Here is an 18,488-nt window from a genome sequence, read left to right on the forward strand (position 1 = left end):
TTAACCAGTTCTCAATCCATGAAAGGATCTTCCCTTTTATCCCATGACAACTTAATTCACATAAGAGCCTTTGGTGAGAGACCTTGGCAAAGGCTTTCTGAAAATCTAAGTACACTATATCCACTGGATCCCCCTTGTCCACATGTTTGTTGACCCCTTCAAAGAACTCTCATAGATTAGTAAGAAGACATGATTTCCCTTTACAGAAACCATGTTGACTTTTGCGCAACAATTTATGTTTTGCGCAACAATTTATGTTCTTCTATGTGTCTGACAATTTTATTCTTTACTATTGTTTCAACTAATTTGCCCGGTACTGATGTTAGACTTATTGGTCTGTAATTGCCAGGATCACCTCTAGAGCCCTTTTTAAATATTGGCGTTACATTAGCTATCTTCCAGTCATTGGATAGAGAAGCTGATTTAAGGGACAGGTTACAAACCATAGTTAATAGTTCTACAATTTCACATTTGAGTTCTTTCAGAACTCTTGGGTGAATGCCATCTGGTTCCGGTGACTTGTTACTGTTAAGTTTCTCAATTAATTCCAAAACCTCCTCTAGTGACACTTCAATCTGTGACAATCCTCAGATTTGTCACCTATAAAAGACAGCTCAGGTTTGGAAATCTCCCTAACATCCTTCAGTAAAGACTGAAGCAAAGCATTTAGTTTCTCTGCAATGACTTTATCGTCTTTAAGTACTCCTTTTGTATCTTGATCGTCCTGGGGCCCCACTGGTTGTTTAGCAGGCTTCCTGCTTCTGATGTACTTAAAAAACATTTTGTTATTACCTTTTGAGTTTTTGGCTAGCTGTTCTTCTAACTCCTTTTTGGCTTTTCTTATTACATTTTTACATTTAATTTGGCGGTGTTTATGCTCCTTTCTATTTACCTCACTAGGATTTGACTTCCACTATTTAAAAGATGCCTTTTTATCTCTCACTTCTTCTTTTACATGGTTGTTAAGCCACAGTGGCTCTTTTTTAAACTCCTGAGTGGAGTCCTTTCTGCTTGTTAATAAAGTTAATTCAAGATTGTTTCTGTGTGTGTGCACACGCCTGTGCGTGCACTCCTCACAACACAGCATCTCCCCAAGAATGCCTGAAGGTGCCACATATACAGTGTGTAAGTGAAATCAGACTCAGGTCCAAAGTGTTAACCATGGTCATGTGAACAATGTCACTATATTAAGATCTATTTCATTCATTTGTTCCATGTGATTATCTTTTTATTCTCTAACCATGGCAAAAAACACATACTATATTAGTCTATTTGTCCAGTCAAGACAAGATTGCAGTGAATTATTCATGTTTTCTTAATACATATTAAGGAGCATTGGTTGGGAAATATAATCCCTGTAGGTTAAAAAGAGAGGGACATGTTATGAAGGCAACATCAATTTCTGCTCTTCATAAGACACTGGTCTTCATGTTTCCCGGTGAAGTACTGATTTCTTTCGCACTATCTTTTGTGATACTTCACCTTGAAATTGTCCTTGTCTATAAGAATATGTAATAAAATGTACAGCACACACGGAGATTACAGCTAGGTAGCTTGAGCCCATTTTCTCCAGGGAAGGTTAAAGGTTCAGAAAAAACAACAAGCCTGTCTTTGAGCCTTTGCGTATTTCTAAAACCAAATCCAAACTGAACCTTTCAAAATGTTTGGCAAACTTCCACCAGCCTTCTCCTCAATTATAGTTTATTTTTGGCTGTCTCTTCACATTAAGAATACTCTTGCTTCTGGCAGGAGTGACCCATTCTCAAGACTTTACAAATGCCTATCCTCTAGAGTCTTTAATGCAGATTTTGCACATTAATTTGGATAAATTCTGGATACAAAAATTCAGGGTCAGAATTATAAACAAAACAAAAAAATAAAGGGGCCCAAGACCTGTGCACAAAAAGGTATATACATTTTGGCAGCTCTTATTGTGATTCCATGAACAAGCGTGGTATTTACACATGCAAATATCTAAATGCCTATTTTTCATGTTGAGTTGCAGTGAGCATATAATTTTAGACATAACAATACACATAAATTTGTGTGCACATGTAGCCAAAGGCAATTAAAATATGACTCTGATTTATTCCATTGGCAGTGTTGGGCCTAATGGCTGTAGGATTTAAAGTTTAGATATAGATATCAAGAAGGTAGAATGCCATTAGTTGGGCTCTTCTGAGATACAAAGTGACCCAGAGCTATAAGTGACATTGGGATGATTATTGTATTTCTCATTGTAATGCTAGCATGCCGGACCCTCAAATAGTCTGTTACATTGGCAATGGTGCAGTGCTCATTTACACCAGTGGAGTATTTAGTGTAACTTGCCTATAATGAAAAGGAGGTCTTGTGGCACCTTAGAGACTAACCAATTTATTTGAGCATAAGCTTTCGTGAGCTACAGCTCCCTTCGAAAGCTTATGCTCAAATAAATTGGTTAGTCTCTAAGGTGCCACAAGTCCTCCTTTTCTTTTTGCGAATACAGACTAACACGGCTGTTACTCTGAAACCTTGCTTATAATGAGCTTTGGCAGTGAATCACCATTTATAGTTAAGTAAAATAAAAATTCCATATTATTTCACTGTTTTGCAATAGGCCAGTTGCTATTCCACTTACAGTGAATCTGAATAGGTTGTTCATAGGTAAAAATGACTTCAGTAAAAGAGTGTTCCCCTGTATAAGGATGTAGGTATGAACAATAAAACAATGTATTGCCTCTTTCTTATCCTAATTGTACTTCTGTTCCTTCTACTTTCCCCCTACCTCTTCCATGCAGTTCCTTTCATGGTTTAGTTCATTTTCTTTTCTTCCCACCTCACATGATTCTCTTTTCTACTGTTGTCACCATTCCAACATCTCTCCTTTTCCTGGTTTCTACATACTGCAAAACAGAGACTGAGGGATTAAAAGGCATCAGAAAAGAACAGTCCTACCTTTTATATTATACAGGTTAATTGAGGCAATTGTTCAAGACCAGTAACATGAAACCCTATTATAAAGAAGTTTTTCTTTAAAAAACCCACTGTTGAAAGGAAATATAATAGGGTGATTAACACATACACATGTACACGCACATGCACACACACCCATTAATGGAGAATAGCTAGAGCAGGGGTAGGCAACCTATGGCACGCGTGCCGAAGGTGGCACATGAGCTGATTTTCAGTGGCACTCACACTGCCTGGAGCCCTGGCCACCGGTCTTGGGGGCTCCGCTGCTGGCCTGGGGTACCAACTGCCAGCCCCCTGCCAGCTGGGGTTCCGTCTGCCAGCCCCGGGTCCCGGCCACCAGTCCCAGGAGCTCCGCTGCCGGCCTGGGGTCCTGGCCATCGGCCCAGGGCTCTGCAGCCGCCCCCAGCTGTGGCCCACTGGCCCCAGCCTGGGGCAGTGAGGGGTGCAGACAGGGGCAAGAGGGGGCACAGCTCAGCACTCCCACCTTAAAAATTGTTCCAGCACCATTGTACTGGGATATTTTTAAGTCCTGATTTGCTGCTTACATCACTATCACACTACATGGAACAGAGCACTGTGTTTGACGTTGAGATTAGAATGTACATGCAAGAACTGGAATCAGAATTTTCTGACAGATTTCAAGATTTCCAGGGATTTGGCCCAATGCTTTCTTTTCTAATTAAACCTGAAAAGTTCAAGGGAAGTGACTTGGATTTGTCTGTATTTCAGTGGATGGGTGTTGAAGATTTTGAAATGCAGCTCATTCAGTTAAAAAGCTCAGAATTGTGGGCATCAAAGTCTGGAGATCTGCGGAGTGCACTTGAAACTGTCGAGAGAGATCATGGGGCCTCTATTTTGACCTGCTGGACATCCCTGCCAGCGAAATTTAACTGTTTGAAGAAAATTGCAGTTGCAATGCTTTCAGCATTTGGATCCACAGTAGCTGTGTGAACAGGTATTTTCCCACATGAAATCTGTCCTCTGTCCCTCTCAGAGCCAGTTAACAACTGATCACTCAGAAGCCTGTGTGCAGCTTGAAGTGTCCAAATACGTGCCAGACATTGGAAAACTCAGCAAGGAAAAGCAAGGGCAAGGATCACACTAAACTGACAAGATCTGCATTTTAATTTAATTTTAAATGAAGCTTCTTAAACATTTTAAAAACCTTATTTACTTTACATACAACAATAGCTTAGTTATATATTATAGACTTATAGAAAGATACCTTCTAAAAACGTTAAAATGTATTACTGGCACGCGAAACCTTACATTAGAGTGAATAAATGAAGACTTGGCACATCACTTCTGAAAGGTTGCCGACCCCTGAGCTAGAGTCACTCTCTGGTGACTAATAAGAGGGACAAATGTATAAGCCAGAATTTTTTCCTCTATTTATTTATCTTTACAATGATTATCTCAGTGCTGACTGCCACTAAGCAGAATCTTTGTATTGATGCCACCAGTAACATTAAAGATGAGCTTCAAAGGGGGCACAATTCAAGTATGGGAAATCAATTTTTATCAGCCTAAGCTGCATTTGACTTCTCCCATTCTCTGATGCAGTAAAAGTTTTCCCCTGAAACATGTTGCTTTTCATCATACAAAACTTGTTACCACAAGAGAGAAACAGATGGAGTTTGACTGAGTATTATGCCTGGTATCATGTGAAGTGAAAAAACTCAATCTACCCATATACTTTTAAGCACTACTGTACCGGAATGCACCCCTGTATTCACACCTTTCACACTATTGTAATAATCTATGTACAAAATATGCCTTGTATCAGTATAAAACTCATAACTTGCTGATCAGTAATATCATGATAAAACACACATAGCAACATTATTGTTTCCCAGATACATCTGGGTAGTGGTTAACCACTAAACCAGTTTCTCAAAGACAAAGGGCAAGCTGATGCCTCAGACAAGTGTCAACAAAGCTGATGGACCATCACCTATCAAGTAGCCATTCTTTGGCAAGAAAGGGGGGCAGAAGCAAAGAGATCTGCCTCTCAACAAAGAATCATGTGGTCTTCTTCCTCCAACAGCTGTTGGTTCTCAGCTGGAAATGCTTTTCAAGAGAGACTGAATGTATAAACAGGAGGGACAAACACCCCAAGAGACATCCATCCTCTATCCATCTCACTTTTTGCACCTCAGAAGACAAAAGCAGATGTTGTTGGGCTCTGTGGGAGGGGTCCTGACCTGAAGGGGTCCTGAAGAGCTTGGTCAGTAATGCTGGTGGAAGCATGTGGTGAAAAACTTTGGTTTAAATCTAATATAGTTTGTTAAGTTAGGCACTAGAAAGCATTTTATCTTTATTTTTCTTGTAATCATTTCTGACTCTTATGCCTCATTGCTTGAACTTGTTTAAACTCTCTCTTTGTAGTCTAAAAAGTGTTTTATTGTTTTATCTAATCCAGTGTCTTTAAATTGAAATATCTAGGTAATTCCATTTACGGGGGAAAATTGTTGTGTATTATTTCCTCAAAGAAATAAGGGACTTAATATATTGAATTGTCCAAGAAAGGGCTGGACAGTACAGGACATATGTTTCTGGGGAAAATCTGGGACTGGGAGTGTGCTGTGGTCACCCTGAAGAAGTAACCAAATGTAGCCGGGAGGTTGCATTTACACACTAGCATGCAAGTCACACCTCGAGCGTCAGAAGGCTGTTGTGACCAGTCTAGATGGGAGTCACTTCAGCAAGGCATTGTAAGGAACCCAAGGTTGCAGGGAAGGGGGGGCACAGTCCAATGGTCTGGATTGCATGCTGGTATGTCACAACCACATCAGTTTGATATGGGATAGTCTCTGTAATACTTTCTTGATGCTGTTGGTCCTATATGGTACAGTGGAAAGTAGGTGTCCTGGACAAATTGGAAAGAGGGAGGCAGACTGATCAGATGTGGGGAGAAAGTTCAGGAGGTGCAGATAAGTGTGAGAATGTTTGTGAACTTATTTCAATCCTTCAAACTTTTGTTCAGCAAAATTTGGTGCAATGTCAGGTACTTACAGTTATGGCTCCAGGTCTTCAGCTGAATCAAACCTACACTCAATATAGCTCAAGAGGAGGAGATGCAAAAGGTGCCTTTAAACCATCTCTGCAAGTCTTTGATCCAGAGGCCAGCCGGGAACAGGGCCAGACACAGGACTGCTCTGACTCACATGTGACTGCTCCTGGCACCAAGGGGCTAACAGGGGTTGCCAGTGTATAGAGATATCCTGACTATGCCCATTTTCTCAAAGACATACATGTAATATTGAGGACAATCTCGCCCTGCACCCATGAACAGGGAATCTGCCACTTGCCAGTTGTGCTGACTTTAAGGCTGCTTTGCATTTAAGCTCAATGGAGCTGAGGACTGGGCTTCATCATTTCAGGTATATCAAACATCTGACACTCACCCCACTTTTCTAGCGTCCCAGATGAATCTACAACATAATTATCCAGTAGCAATATCTCCCCACCAAATCCTCTCCCCACTACAAGAGCCCAAGTATTCAGACTTAGCACACAAGAGATATTCCCTGGTGCTATGAGGAAGGAGTCATTCTCCCTCTACTAGGGAATGATAATGGAGCTGCTTTGTGGTTGCTGCACCAACCTCAGGACGGAAGTAGTGTCTGTGCTTATGCATCATGCATCATGTCCGAGGCAAATGGAACAGAAAATGCTTTCACAGAGTGGTAGATCCATTGGCTTTGCCCTACCACTATCTCAGCAACCTTCTTACCATGTTACCAAATCTCTGCCATGCAGCATGGAGCAGGGTCTTTGTAGAGTTCTCCAAGTTCAGGTACTTCTATTGCATTTAATTCTTGGGTGCAGTATCCTTCTCCTCTCCTCCTCTTCACGACTCCATAAATACCTGTGCTAGCAACAGACACATTCTAGTCATATATATTTGTGATGACTTTTGGTTTTATCTGGTAACATACAGTACAGTAGAACCAGCCAAGAGGGAAACAGTAAGCACACTGGATATTAGTTTTAAACACTTAGAATAATTCTCAAGTATTGAAAGTACGTTCTGTGTTTTATGAGGAAGAGAATCCTAAGTAACTAAACTGGCACTAGGGACCTCTCAAAGCATTTCCAGATCATTAACTTCCAAAGCAGCAGCCAGGAAGAAATAAACTGTAAATTTATTACATTTTTTTCACCTCTTTCTGTTAATCTGTTCACCAGTCATGTAGCTTTTAATTGACAAATCATATAATGTCATCAATCTTAATAAATTAGGAAATACAGTGGAAACATAGTTGCACTATGTGAGCTACTAGTATAAAGGAGACAAGAATCAGCACTGTGTACTTTGAAACTGTTTCAAAGTCAGAATTTATTATATTAGTAATTATTTTATGGAAATAGTAATTAGGTAAAGATATTGGATAGTTAGTAGTTATTAGTGAAAATGAGTTTGGGGGAGGGTTTAGAATAATTTTGTTTAAAAAAATTACCAACAGGAAGTGGGGCAATTTTATGCCCCTGATACTTTGGTTTGATTTCAACTGTTGTTTAAAATATACAAACTTTTACATAGCATTGCAAAAATGACATACAGTATTGTATACAATTGTAATAAAATAGCTTCCCTATTGCAAAAAGGCATTAAAAAATGCCTCAACTGAGTTCATTTCCACCATTTAGTGATGGTGGATCCTCCAGAGTGTCCATTAGACGAGCATACTTGAATTTATGGAGGTACCCACCAAGTCCAGTGGCTCTCTGTTAGAACTGGATATAAAATGTGGCTTGCTCTCACCATAACACTTTGACGCAAAAAAACCCCAAATTAATTTAGTTGAAAAATTTCAGGAGACAACTTTGACTTTTCATTAAAAAAGCAAAAACTTGAACACCAAGAAATGTTCAGTTTTCAATAATCAAAAACCGATTATTATTATTGTTTTAATATCTCAAAACTGCCAAATACAATATATTTTTGGCTGAACATTGAAAAAAATTTAGTTTGGGGTTTTCCGTTTTCTAATCAATAATCAAGTTTTCTTGAGGAAAACCAGCAATTTTCCCTCTAAAACTGATTGGAGGGAAAATGTTCACTATTCGTGTCCTCTGTCTCTTTCTCATAGAGAAGTTACAACAGCCCCTCCAGTGTAAGAAACTTTACCATTCCTAAATGATCTTATCTTCTCAGAAGCAAACACTGATGGTGTGCTATTTTCTCAATTATCTTTGAGGAGCCATCAGGTAGATGCTCTGCTGTTCAAATTGTAGATGGCTTCCCTGAGGAAAGGGTAATTAGCAAACTTTCTCCCCACAGCTGCAGTGGAGAGCAGCACACAACCTTTGTAAGTAGATGGTAGTGAATTCCAGGAGCTTAAGCCTCTGGAAAACAGCAGACACCAAGACAGAGCCTGAAGATGGTGTAAATTGGTGTCAATGGAGATACATGATTATTCTTGCTCAGGGTCTGGCCCAGTTGCTTTTTCTGACTGGCACCAGAACAGCAGACAAAATACACTCCCAATTAGAAAGTGAATCAAAGTAGAGCTGGTCGAAATTTTTCAAATGGAAATATTTTTCATTGTAAAATACCTCCCCCCCCCACCCCTAAGACAATTAAATAAATCATTAAAACCTTAAGTTTTCAGAAATTTTTTTATTTTTCCCCAAGATTTTTCATAGCATGTTTTATGAATATTTCTATGGATAACTTAATCAATTTTTTCTGGTAAATTAAAAATTTTTAATAACCATTTCAGAAATGTTTCAGGTAATATTTTTTATTATAAAATTGCTAATAAAATACAAAAATGTTCCTGAAAAATGGGTTCCTTTTGAACCTGGAGGTCGGGGGAGATGACAAGGAATACTTTAAAAAAGAACAGGAGTACTTGTGGCACCATAGAGACTAACAAATTTATTTGAGCATAAGCTTTCGTGGGCTACAGCCCACTTCATCGTTTGCATGCAGTGGAAAATACAGTAGGACGATTCTATATACACAAAGAACATGAAACAACGGGTGTTACCATACAGACTATAATGAGAGTGATCAGTTAAGGTGAACCATTACCAGCAGGAGAGAAAAAAAACCTCTTTGCTGTGATAATCAAGATTTGTTTCACCCATTGTTTTATGTTCTCTGTGTATATAAAATTGTCCTACTGTATTTTCCACTGCATGCATCCGGTGAAGTGGGCTGTAGCCCACGAAAGCTTATGCTCAAATAAATGTGTTAGTCTCTAAGAAGCCACAAGTACTCCTGTTCTTTTTGCAGATACTGTAAAAAGGCTGCTACTGTAAAAGAATACTTTGACATTTTTACATTTTTTCATTATTATCCCCCACCACCAATATCTCTAGCCAAAACAGTTTCTGCTGAGTGCCAATCCTCTGAAGCACATAGTAGAGGTTTAGGGAATCTGAAGAATTACTATGACTTTCACCCCTGTTTGAAACACAAACTTAAGAATGAACTGCTAAGCTGCCACACAACCTTTGTGGAAATTTAATTATGTCGAGGGAATGATCATGACAAACTTTGGATAAAAATTTTTCAAAATCACACACAAAGCACAGCATTTCGTGGCTGTTCCACTAATGTGAAAATAGGTAAATGTTAAGAGTTTTTAATTTTGCATTGAATATTTTGTGCATCTGCAGTAATTATACAGCTAGTTGCTGACATTTTCCATGAAATCATCGGCTACAATATGTTGATCCCATCTCCACATGCTTCTTCTCATTCAAATGAATAGTAAACTGTGAAGGGGCCACGTGAGCTGTCACCAGGCTCATTACAAAGCAGTGACAAATAGTAATGTATATAACAATGCAGGCTGTTAATTAGAAGCTGGAGCATTTTCATTTTTCATAAGTATCTATGGTACTGACACTCTTCCCCCTGAGCTGTGCGCACATGTGCACATGCATACCGATCCTAAACCCCGTGCACTTGGCGACACATCGCGCGCACAAAACATGAACTACTGCATTGGAGCCAAGCTGAAATATCATTTACGAGTGACTTTTGACATTGTTTCCCCGCCATCTATCAATACAGCCAGATTCTATGAGCTGGCAAGGGGACGAAAGGGAAAGGAGGTCTGTGAATTGTACCCTCCCCGCCAGCATTTTGAACATGGAACGTTGATCACGTCAGGACAGTCGGGACCCACCCATCTCCTTGTAGTCTGTTCATTTGGCTGTGTACAAACTCAAGTGTGTGCAAATAAGTCAAAATGCCTGGCTGTAGTTGCTAAGGAACTGCAAAGATTTCCCAGAAATGAACAACGGTAAGTATTGTTTTTGTGATTCAAATCTTTCAAAGGCATTGGACTTCATACATTTACTCATGATGTTTTACCATTTTCCCACGTTTTTTTGCCGCAGATGCATGGATGTGATCGGAGCTATGCACAAACTTCCAGTATCCTGATCTGAATGATCTCTCATTTGCCCTTTTGTTGAGTCATGCTGTTAAGCGCACTGAAATAGTAGCCATATAATAAAAGTATTATTTTTAAATAAACAAATCTGGTAAAAAATCAGTCCCAAAATGTCACTGTCTAGAGGTCTAAAGCATAAAAGAACAGTGACTTCATTTAAATCTGGATAGCTGGATGAGACTATAGAGATGGTTACACTGAAGTCACATAGTGTAATGCTTGTTAAACTTTGTGAAATGTTCACATATGATAAGGACAACGGAGTGGTTTGTGTATATTGTCAAGATGCCAGAGCTTTGGAAGAATTTTCAACAGGAAGAATGTGGAACTATGAATGGAAGTTGGATTTCTTAAAGTGTCATCTGTCAAGTAAGTCTCATATAGATGGTGTAACAAGACTTAGAAACAAAAACCCTTCCTTAAAGAGTGGATTGCTTAGCATGAGATTCTTGAAAGTCCAGCTGAAAAGCAGAGGAGGCAAATTAATCTTGAATGCAAGCGCTCAAACCCAGAAGAAATCAAGGTACTTTTAGACAGTGTGTTGCTGGCTATTAAAATGAACAGCTCAATGCTTTCTGTTCAGGATATTAATGACCATATGGAAAAGTATGTGCGCATACCAGCGAGCTGGAGAAGTAAATATTATGCTTTTGAATTTCTTGAAATTATCAACTGCATTGTCCAAAATGACCTCATGTATGAAATAGCATCTGCAATATTTCATACTCTAGTTGTTGAGGAAAGCACCGATGTATCCATTAACAGATACTTGATACTCTAGTTTAAATATAGATCCATAAATTCTGCAGACTATAAAACTTCGTTTAGTGTACTATTACAATTCCAAGAATGTGATGCTGTTTCAATAGTGTCTGCAATCAAAGGGTTTTATAAAAAACACCAACCTGATCTAATGAAAATGGTGATGTTCACATCTGATGGTGCCTCTGTGATGTCGGGCAAACTCAATGGTGTGGCGGCTCAGCTGAAACATGATATTCCACACTTAGTCAAGCAACATTGCGTTGCACACCAGGAAGACTTGGGGATTTCCGATGCATGGAAAGAGGTCAAGCTGATAAGAGACATTGATACCTTAATGAGAACTGTCTACACGGTGTTCTGTCGGTCATCCAGGAGAAAATGCAAATTTCAGGAAACAGTGGATGCTTCTAAATGTGAGTCAGTAGCTTTCAGGCCAATCAATGAAGTGCACTGGTTATCTAGGCACTTTGCACTTCGAGCAATTATTTGCAACTATAATCCTCTTCTGGAATATTTTGAGCAAGACAAAGATACTGATCCTGTTTCTAAATACTTCCACAAAAAGCTGAATACCGTGTAATACCGAATAACATCAGAAGTTTTGAATGATGTTTTGTCGGAGCTGACTTCACTATCCACGCTGTTCCAGAAACAGGGCCTTACACCTCTTGAAGTATTTCACCTTGCCCAAGGTAAACTGAACAAGATCAGAAGACAGTACCTTGGAGATTCAGTCTTATGAAATGACAAAGTTAAGGCTCTCTTAGATATGAGCTCTCAAGAAAATAATGAAATTGATACTAGTTCCATAATAATTTTCATAAACATCTTGTGTGCACATTTGGCAGACAGGTTTCCAGAGGATGAAGTCCAGGAGTGGTCCGCTTTTGATTGTGCAGCAACAGTTAAGTGAGACTTCAATTTTGGAATTCATCAGGTCAAATCCCTACGTTCAAAATACAAAGACTTTCTTGCTGAAGAGATTATTATAGTCAGTCAGTACAATGACTTCAAGTTTGCAGTAGCCGAAAGAATCAAAAGCCAATTGGTTTTAAGTTTCCCGGATGCGGTGACATTTGCTCACCAGAACGAACAGTTTCAGGATCTTGCAAAGTAGATGGTTATTGGAGGAACATTCCTAGTATCTAGTGCAGACTGTGAGCGTGGCTTTAGCTTAATGAACACTCTAAAAAACAAACTATAGAATTGTTTACAATTAGATCATTTGGACATGCTGATGTGTATTAAGAGTTACCAGCTCGATGGAGGACTGATAGATCTGGACAGAGTTTATATTGAATGGGCAAATGAAAAAGATCGCAGGGAAAAACAGTAAAGTTAGTTTAGCAGTCTTTGACATTTCGACCAATAAGGAAATTAAAATGCATTTGTAATTACATATCTTATTCTTGTCTGATAATCATTTATTGATTTTTAAGGAAAGTTTTAAATTTAAAACACAAACTCTTGTTTTTCTTTTTTTACTTATGCTGTCTCTATCTGAAAATCCACATCAATTGACTTAATGGCATACTTATTAAATTGTCTTTATTATATGCTTATCAAAATCTTTTCAGACATGTGTATAGAATGAAAGGTGAAAGTGGACACCAATGGCCAGAAGCCTATGGACTGATAATGATCATGATTAATATGTGCTTGATATATGCTCGTGATTGTCTATAAAAAAGGTCATAAAGCGTAATGCTTAAAACTAACTTCTGCTTCATGAAGAATGGTTAAATTTCCTTTTTCTAAGTATTTAAAAATGAAATTTATAAAATAACATGGTATAAAACTATTATTATCACAGTTGCAAATTAAAACTTTTTGAATGTATAAGCATTTTACTTGCTTGGGCGCATTTGCCTCATAGTGCACAAATTTGAACTCTGCTTCAAAAATTTGCACAGAAGAAATTTTTTGCACACACGGCCTGTCAAAAATTAGAGGGAAAACTGATTACTGCCTAACATTGCATTATCTCTTGTGCTTATTAAACAACTCAGAATTGATACGTTATATTAAGGATGAAGTACAGTAAAAAACAAAAACAATAAGAGCATTGTAAGACATGGAAAATGGGGATCTCTAGAAGAGCCTGTTCCATGCTGTTGCATGGTAGCAGGATCATATCACACAGGGACTTTCAAGAAAATTTGATATGAAGAGCGTGTGAGCCGGGGTGAACCCTACATGGCAGATTGGGTTAGAGACCCATGTGTGTTTTTAACATCTGGCATTGTAAATATTGGAGTCATAAATAACCAGAATGAGATATAGTTTTTTGCACATGCTTTCTACACATTTCTGCAAAATATATAAACTCAAGTTTGTTAAAATATCCAGTACTTTCCCCTTAGTTTTTTGTATAAAACTCAGGATTAGTTCATTCCCCTATCTGTTACCATAGCATACTGAGTTCCCTTCAATCCTGTTTTACAACCTTCATCTCTTGCCAAGAAACCTGCTAGCAAGAAATACTCAAAGCCCCAAAGAACCCAAAATCCTAGTGGGAAGATCTAGTCCATCCTCATTCTGATGATCAGAAGAGACCTGGTCAGAGCCAAAGCATGACAAGGGCAATCAACAGAGGAGAGTTCTTGGCAAGGTTTACTGACTTTTCTGCATCTTACCTGTTCTTTGGCAGCTCATAATCCATATGTTCACCATGCTCCAGGCTTCAAGCATTGTTTCTGCTACTAAGGGACATGCTGCAGCAGCTTGGAATTTCACTTTTCCCCTACTGGTGATTGTTTATACAATGCTCTCCAAAGTCATGGGATTTTATAAGGAATTTGCTCTTGGGCACAACCAAATGATCAGTATTCTGGGTTTGTGTGTTAAGGATACTGTATATACTGAGAGCATGTATGTTTTTTTTCTCTGTGACGGTCAGAAATAGTCTTCCTAATACTGAAATTTGAAACCATGGAAGCATTTGAATTAGTACAGTAGAACCAGTACAATATTAATTACAAAAGAAAAGTTCATTTATCTAAGCAAAACGATATTCCTCTCACTTCATGTTTCCTACTTTAATCGTTTTTTGGTATGGATTATTTTTTTTAAGCCCTGATCTAGCACAGCACGTAAGCACGTGCACTAGTATAGGCACATGCACAGTTCCGTGGACTTTGTTGACTTTGCTGGTACAAGGTATTTTCTTTTTGTCATTTTTAATGTAAGCCCCCAAATTTAAAGTCCAGGGGAGGTCACCTTGAAGTGTAATCCCCGGGAGGTAAATTTATCGTAAGACTGTAACGTAGACAATGCAGAGCTAGGAACACACTTTTCAGTGACTTCAACTATACATTTACCCCAAACCCTCTACTTTTCTATTCCAGTAATGACCAAACCTGAACAGGTTCACAAAGTGGACTTGGCTAGAATAAATAGTTTGCAGGCTTAAACAAAGCTTACTGGGACTATCCACACATCTTGGAGCTGCAAAAATTGATTGGACATTTAATGAGAAAAAGAGGAAGAAGAAAAGTGAGCAAGATTCACAATGTATAATAATTGGCAGAAAGTGCCCAACAACAATTAACCCTTTGGGGTTTTCTTCATTATGAAATACACATAAAAATAAAATCAACTCAGTGTTTCTGTTCAGTAGCTGTATGGGCATCTGTCCTTATTTATTAAAGGTACTGAAGCTATAATGCAAGAATGAACAAGGCACGCTTTATTTAAAGTCAAACTAACTTTAGTTTTTCCTAAGGAAAATATGTTAATTGTCATGCCATACACATCCTGCCTGCCCAGGATCCCAGACAACTCATCAGCACCCAGAGCATTTCATAGTTATTTCAAGGAATTTATGCCCAGAAAATTGCTCCTTGTGAGAGAACAAAATATGGATTTTTTTCAAGCTTAGTAAGTGCTGGTTATTAGTGACATAGTTCCAGGGTATGAATTATCACTTAAAATTAATGACCCAAGACTGTTGCAGTATTATGCTGTAAGACTGACACCTACCATTACTAGAGGAATTATATTCTTTTTTTAAAGAACTGTTAATTTAACTTATGTAAATTAATTGGCTGACGTTTGAGAAAAGATTGCAGAATGCTATCATTTGGACTCCTTTATTAGCAGAAAGTCAGGTGTTGAAATACTTAAAAACCTGTTAATTCTGTTCCTTGCTTCTGTAGCGTGGGCAGAGTCTCACTTGTTAATTATATCAAGCGTATAATAAAATACAGAAGAACAAAGGTAAGGAAAAGAATGAAATACTTCCCATTGGCAAGTCTTTACCTGGAAGTGTCTGCCCGTGTGCCAATATGGAGCCTACGTCTTAAAGAACTATGTCTCCTGTACAGCATTTTCTCAGTTTTGACAATTATGGTGACAGAAATACCAGTGCATGGTTTTCGTTCCCAAAACCGGGCTTTCCAGGTACAATATCACTGGATCATAGACACCTGTTTCTCTTAGCTCAGAGGATTGTGAAAGAGACTGCAATAGTGTTAACTGAAAGGCCAGCGCTTAATTTGTGCCAGGGCTTGCCAGGGCTAAACCCCAGCACCTCTAGGAGTGGCCGTTCTTAGCCCCGGCTCCTCTGGGCATATTGTATCAGTTATGAATGTGAGCTTCAGATGTAAACTCAAAAAGGAAGCTTGCAAGAAGTGGAAATTTGGACAGATGACTATGGAGGAGTCTAAAAATATTGCTTGAGCATGCAGGGGTGTAATCAGGAAGACCAAGGCACACTTGCAGCTGCAGCTAGCAAGGGATATGAAGGGTAACAAGAAGGGTTTCTACAGGTATGTTAGCAACAAGAAGAAGGTCAGGGAAAGTGTGGGACACTTACTGAATGGGGGAGGCAACATAGTGACAGATTATGTGGAAGAAGCTGAAGTACTCAATGCTTTTTTTGCCTTGGTCTTCACAGATAAGGTCAGCTTCCAGACTGCTGCACTGGGCAGCAAAGTAAGGGGAGGAGGTGAGCAGCCCGCACTGGTGAAAGAACAGTTTAGGGACTATTTAGAAAAGTTGGACATGCACAAGTCCATAGGTTCAGATCTAATGCATCCAAGGGTGCTGAGGGAGTTGTGTGATGGGATTACAGAGCCATTGGCCATTATCTTTGAAAATTCATGGCAATCGGGGAAGGTCCCGGATGACTGGAAACAGGCAAATATAGTGCCCATATTTTTAAAAGGGAAGAAAGAGAACCCAGAGAACTACAGACTGGTCTGCATCACTTCACTCCCCAGCAAAATCATGGAGCAGGTCCTCAAGGAATCCATTCTGAAGCACATGGAGGAGAGGAAGGTCATCAGGAATAGTCAACATGGATTCACCAAAAGCAAGTCATGCCTGACCAAGCTGATTGCCTTCTATGATGAGATAACTGGCTCTCTGGATATGGGGAAAGTGGTGGATGTGATATATCTTGACTTTAGCAAAGCTTTTGATGAGGTCTCCAACAGTATTCTTGCCAGCAAGTTAAAGAAGTATGGATTGGATGAGTGGACTATAAGGTGGATAGAAAGCTGGCTAGAATGTCGGGCTCAACAGGTAGTGATCAACGGCTCGATGTCTAGTTGTCAGCCGGTATCAAGCAGAGTGCCTCACGGGTCAATCCTGGGGCCAGTTTTGTTCAACATTTTCATTATCTGGAGGATGGGATGGATTGCACCCTCTGCAAGTTCGTGGATGACACTAAAATGGGAGGAGAGGTAGATATGCTGGAGGGTAGGTAGAGGGTCCAGAGTGACCTAAACTAATTGGAGGACTAGGCCAAAAGAAATCTGATGAGGTTCAACAAGGACAAGTGCAGAGTCCTGCACTTAGGAAGGAAGAATCCCATGCACCACTACAGGCTGGGGACCGACTGGCTAAGCAGCAGTTCTGCAGAAAAGGACCTCGGGATTACAGTGGATGAGAACCTGGATATGAGTCAGCAGTGTACCTCGTTGCCAAGAAGGCCAATGGCATACTGGGCTGTATTAATAGGAGCATTGCCAGTAGATCTAAGGAAGTGATTATTCCCCTCTGTTCGGCACTGGTGAGGTCACACCTGGAGTATTGTGTCCAGTTTTGGGCCCCCCACTACAGAAGGGATGTGGACAAATTGGAGACAGTCCAGTGGAGGGCAAAGAAAAATGATGAGGGAGCTGGAGCACATGACTTTTGAGGAGAGGCTGAGGGAACTGGGATTACTTAGTCTGCAGAAGAGAAGAGTGAGGGCAGATTTGATAGCAGCCTTCAACTACCTGAAAGGGGGGTTCCAAAGAGGATGGAGCTCAGCTGTTCTCAGATGGTGGCAGAACAAGAAGCAATGGTCTCAAGTTGCAGTGGGAGAGATCTAGGTTGGATATTAGGAAACACTATTTCATTAGAGGGTAGTGAAGCACTAGAATGGGTTACCTAGGGAGGTGGTGGAACCTTAGAGGTTTTTAAGGCCCAGCTTGACAAAGCCCTGGCTGGGATGATTTAGATGGGGATTGGTCCTGCTTTGAGCAGGGGCTTGGACTAGATGACCTCCTGGGGTCCCTTCCAACCCTGATATTCTATGATTTTAACGTAAAAAAAAAAATGTCTGAGCCCCAGCACTTAATTGCTTGAGACCGAAACCTCGTTCATTATAAATTAACCACTGTGAAGGACTGTCTCTGGCATTTCCCCAAAAGAAGTGAATATCTGAGAAGTTGAATTGTGGCACTTTATACAAAGTGTATAGTTAATAGTTAATTCAAGGCGCTGTGTCCCTTCACTGTTGTTCTTTCAGTTTCCCCAACACCAAGAGTTTATTTACATTAATGATGAAACTGTATGAAGAGATTACTGTCAAGATACCACATAATGAATTATTGATTTTTGCCCATATTAATATTTTATATAATAAACAATGAATGAATTTTTAAAATCATATTTATTTTTCACTATTTTAGCCCTTTGATTTCTGCTAGCCATTCAATTTTCACAGTGAAACCTACCTGACTACAAATCAGTTTAATTTCATTGTTCTCATGAGCTAACACAGCCAGATTGCTAATACTGTTTGAACTTGCACCATTTATATTGACATTAAAAACCTGTTTCCACTGAAATTAAAACAAAATCCTAAAACTCTTAGTCTTCAATATTCAGATTTGATTTTATAACCTACTTTGTTCTGTCTCTAAGGATGCAAAATAAGATGAGTGGGTGAGTAACAAATAAGTGGAATACACAAAATCTGTGGGTTTATGGTTCTAGTAATAAACAGGGATGTAATGTACTGTTATGGGCATCACACAGCAGGCATGTACAGCTTGATTAACTCTAAAGGAAGAACTGCCTTTTATAAGAGCTAAAATCACTCCTGCACATAAGGGGCAGAACAAGACTTATTCACCA

The 18,488-nt window shown here is 39.3% G+C and overlaps 1 long non-coding RNA gene across 1 annotated transcript in view; it reads right to left on the minus strand.

Annotated features, from left to right (window-relative positions):
- Window positions 1-2,772: 2,772 nt before the first annotated feature.
- LOC142072034 (uncharacterized) overlaps window positions 2,773-18,488 on the minus strand; it is a 35,257-nt gene continuing 19,541 nt past the window's right edge. Inside the window, exons 2-3 of the long non-coding RNA XR_012668312.1 lie at window positions 6,692-6,826; window positions 2,773-2,885 (exon numbers count right to left, since the gene is read on the minus strand). This is a non-coding gene — a long non-coding RNA (uncharacterized LOC142072034). The remainder of the gene's footprint in view (window positions 2,886-6,691; window positions 6,827-18,488) is intronic.

This window comes from Caretta caretta, chromosome 5 (assembly GCF_965140235.1).
Source record: "Caretta caretta isolate rCarCar2 chromosome 5, rCarCar1.hap1, whole genome shotgun sequence".
NCBI classification, from domain to species: domain Eukaryota; kingdom Metazoa; phylum Chordata; order Testudines; family Cheloniidae; genus Caretta; species Caretta caretta.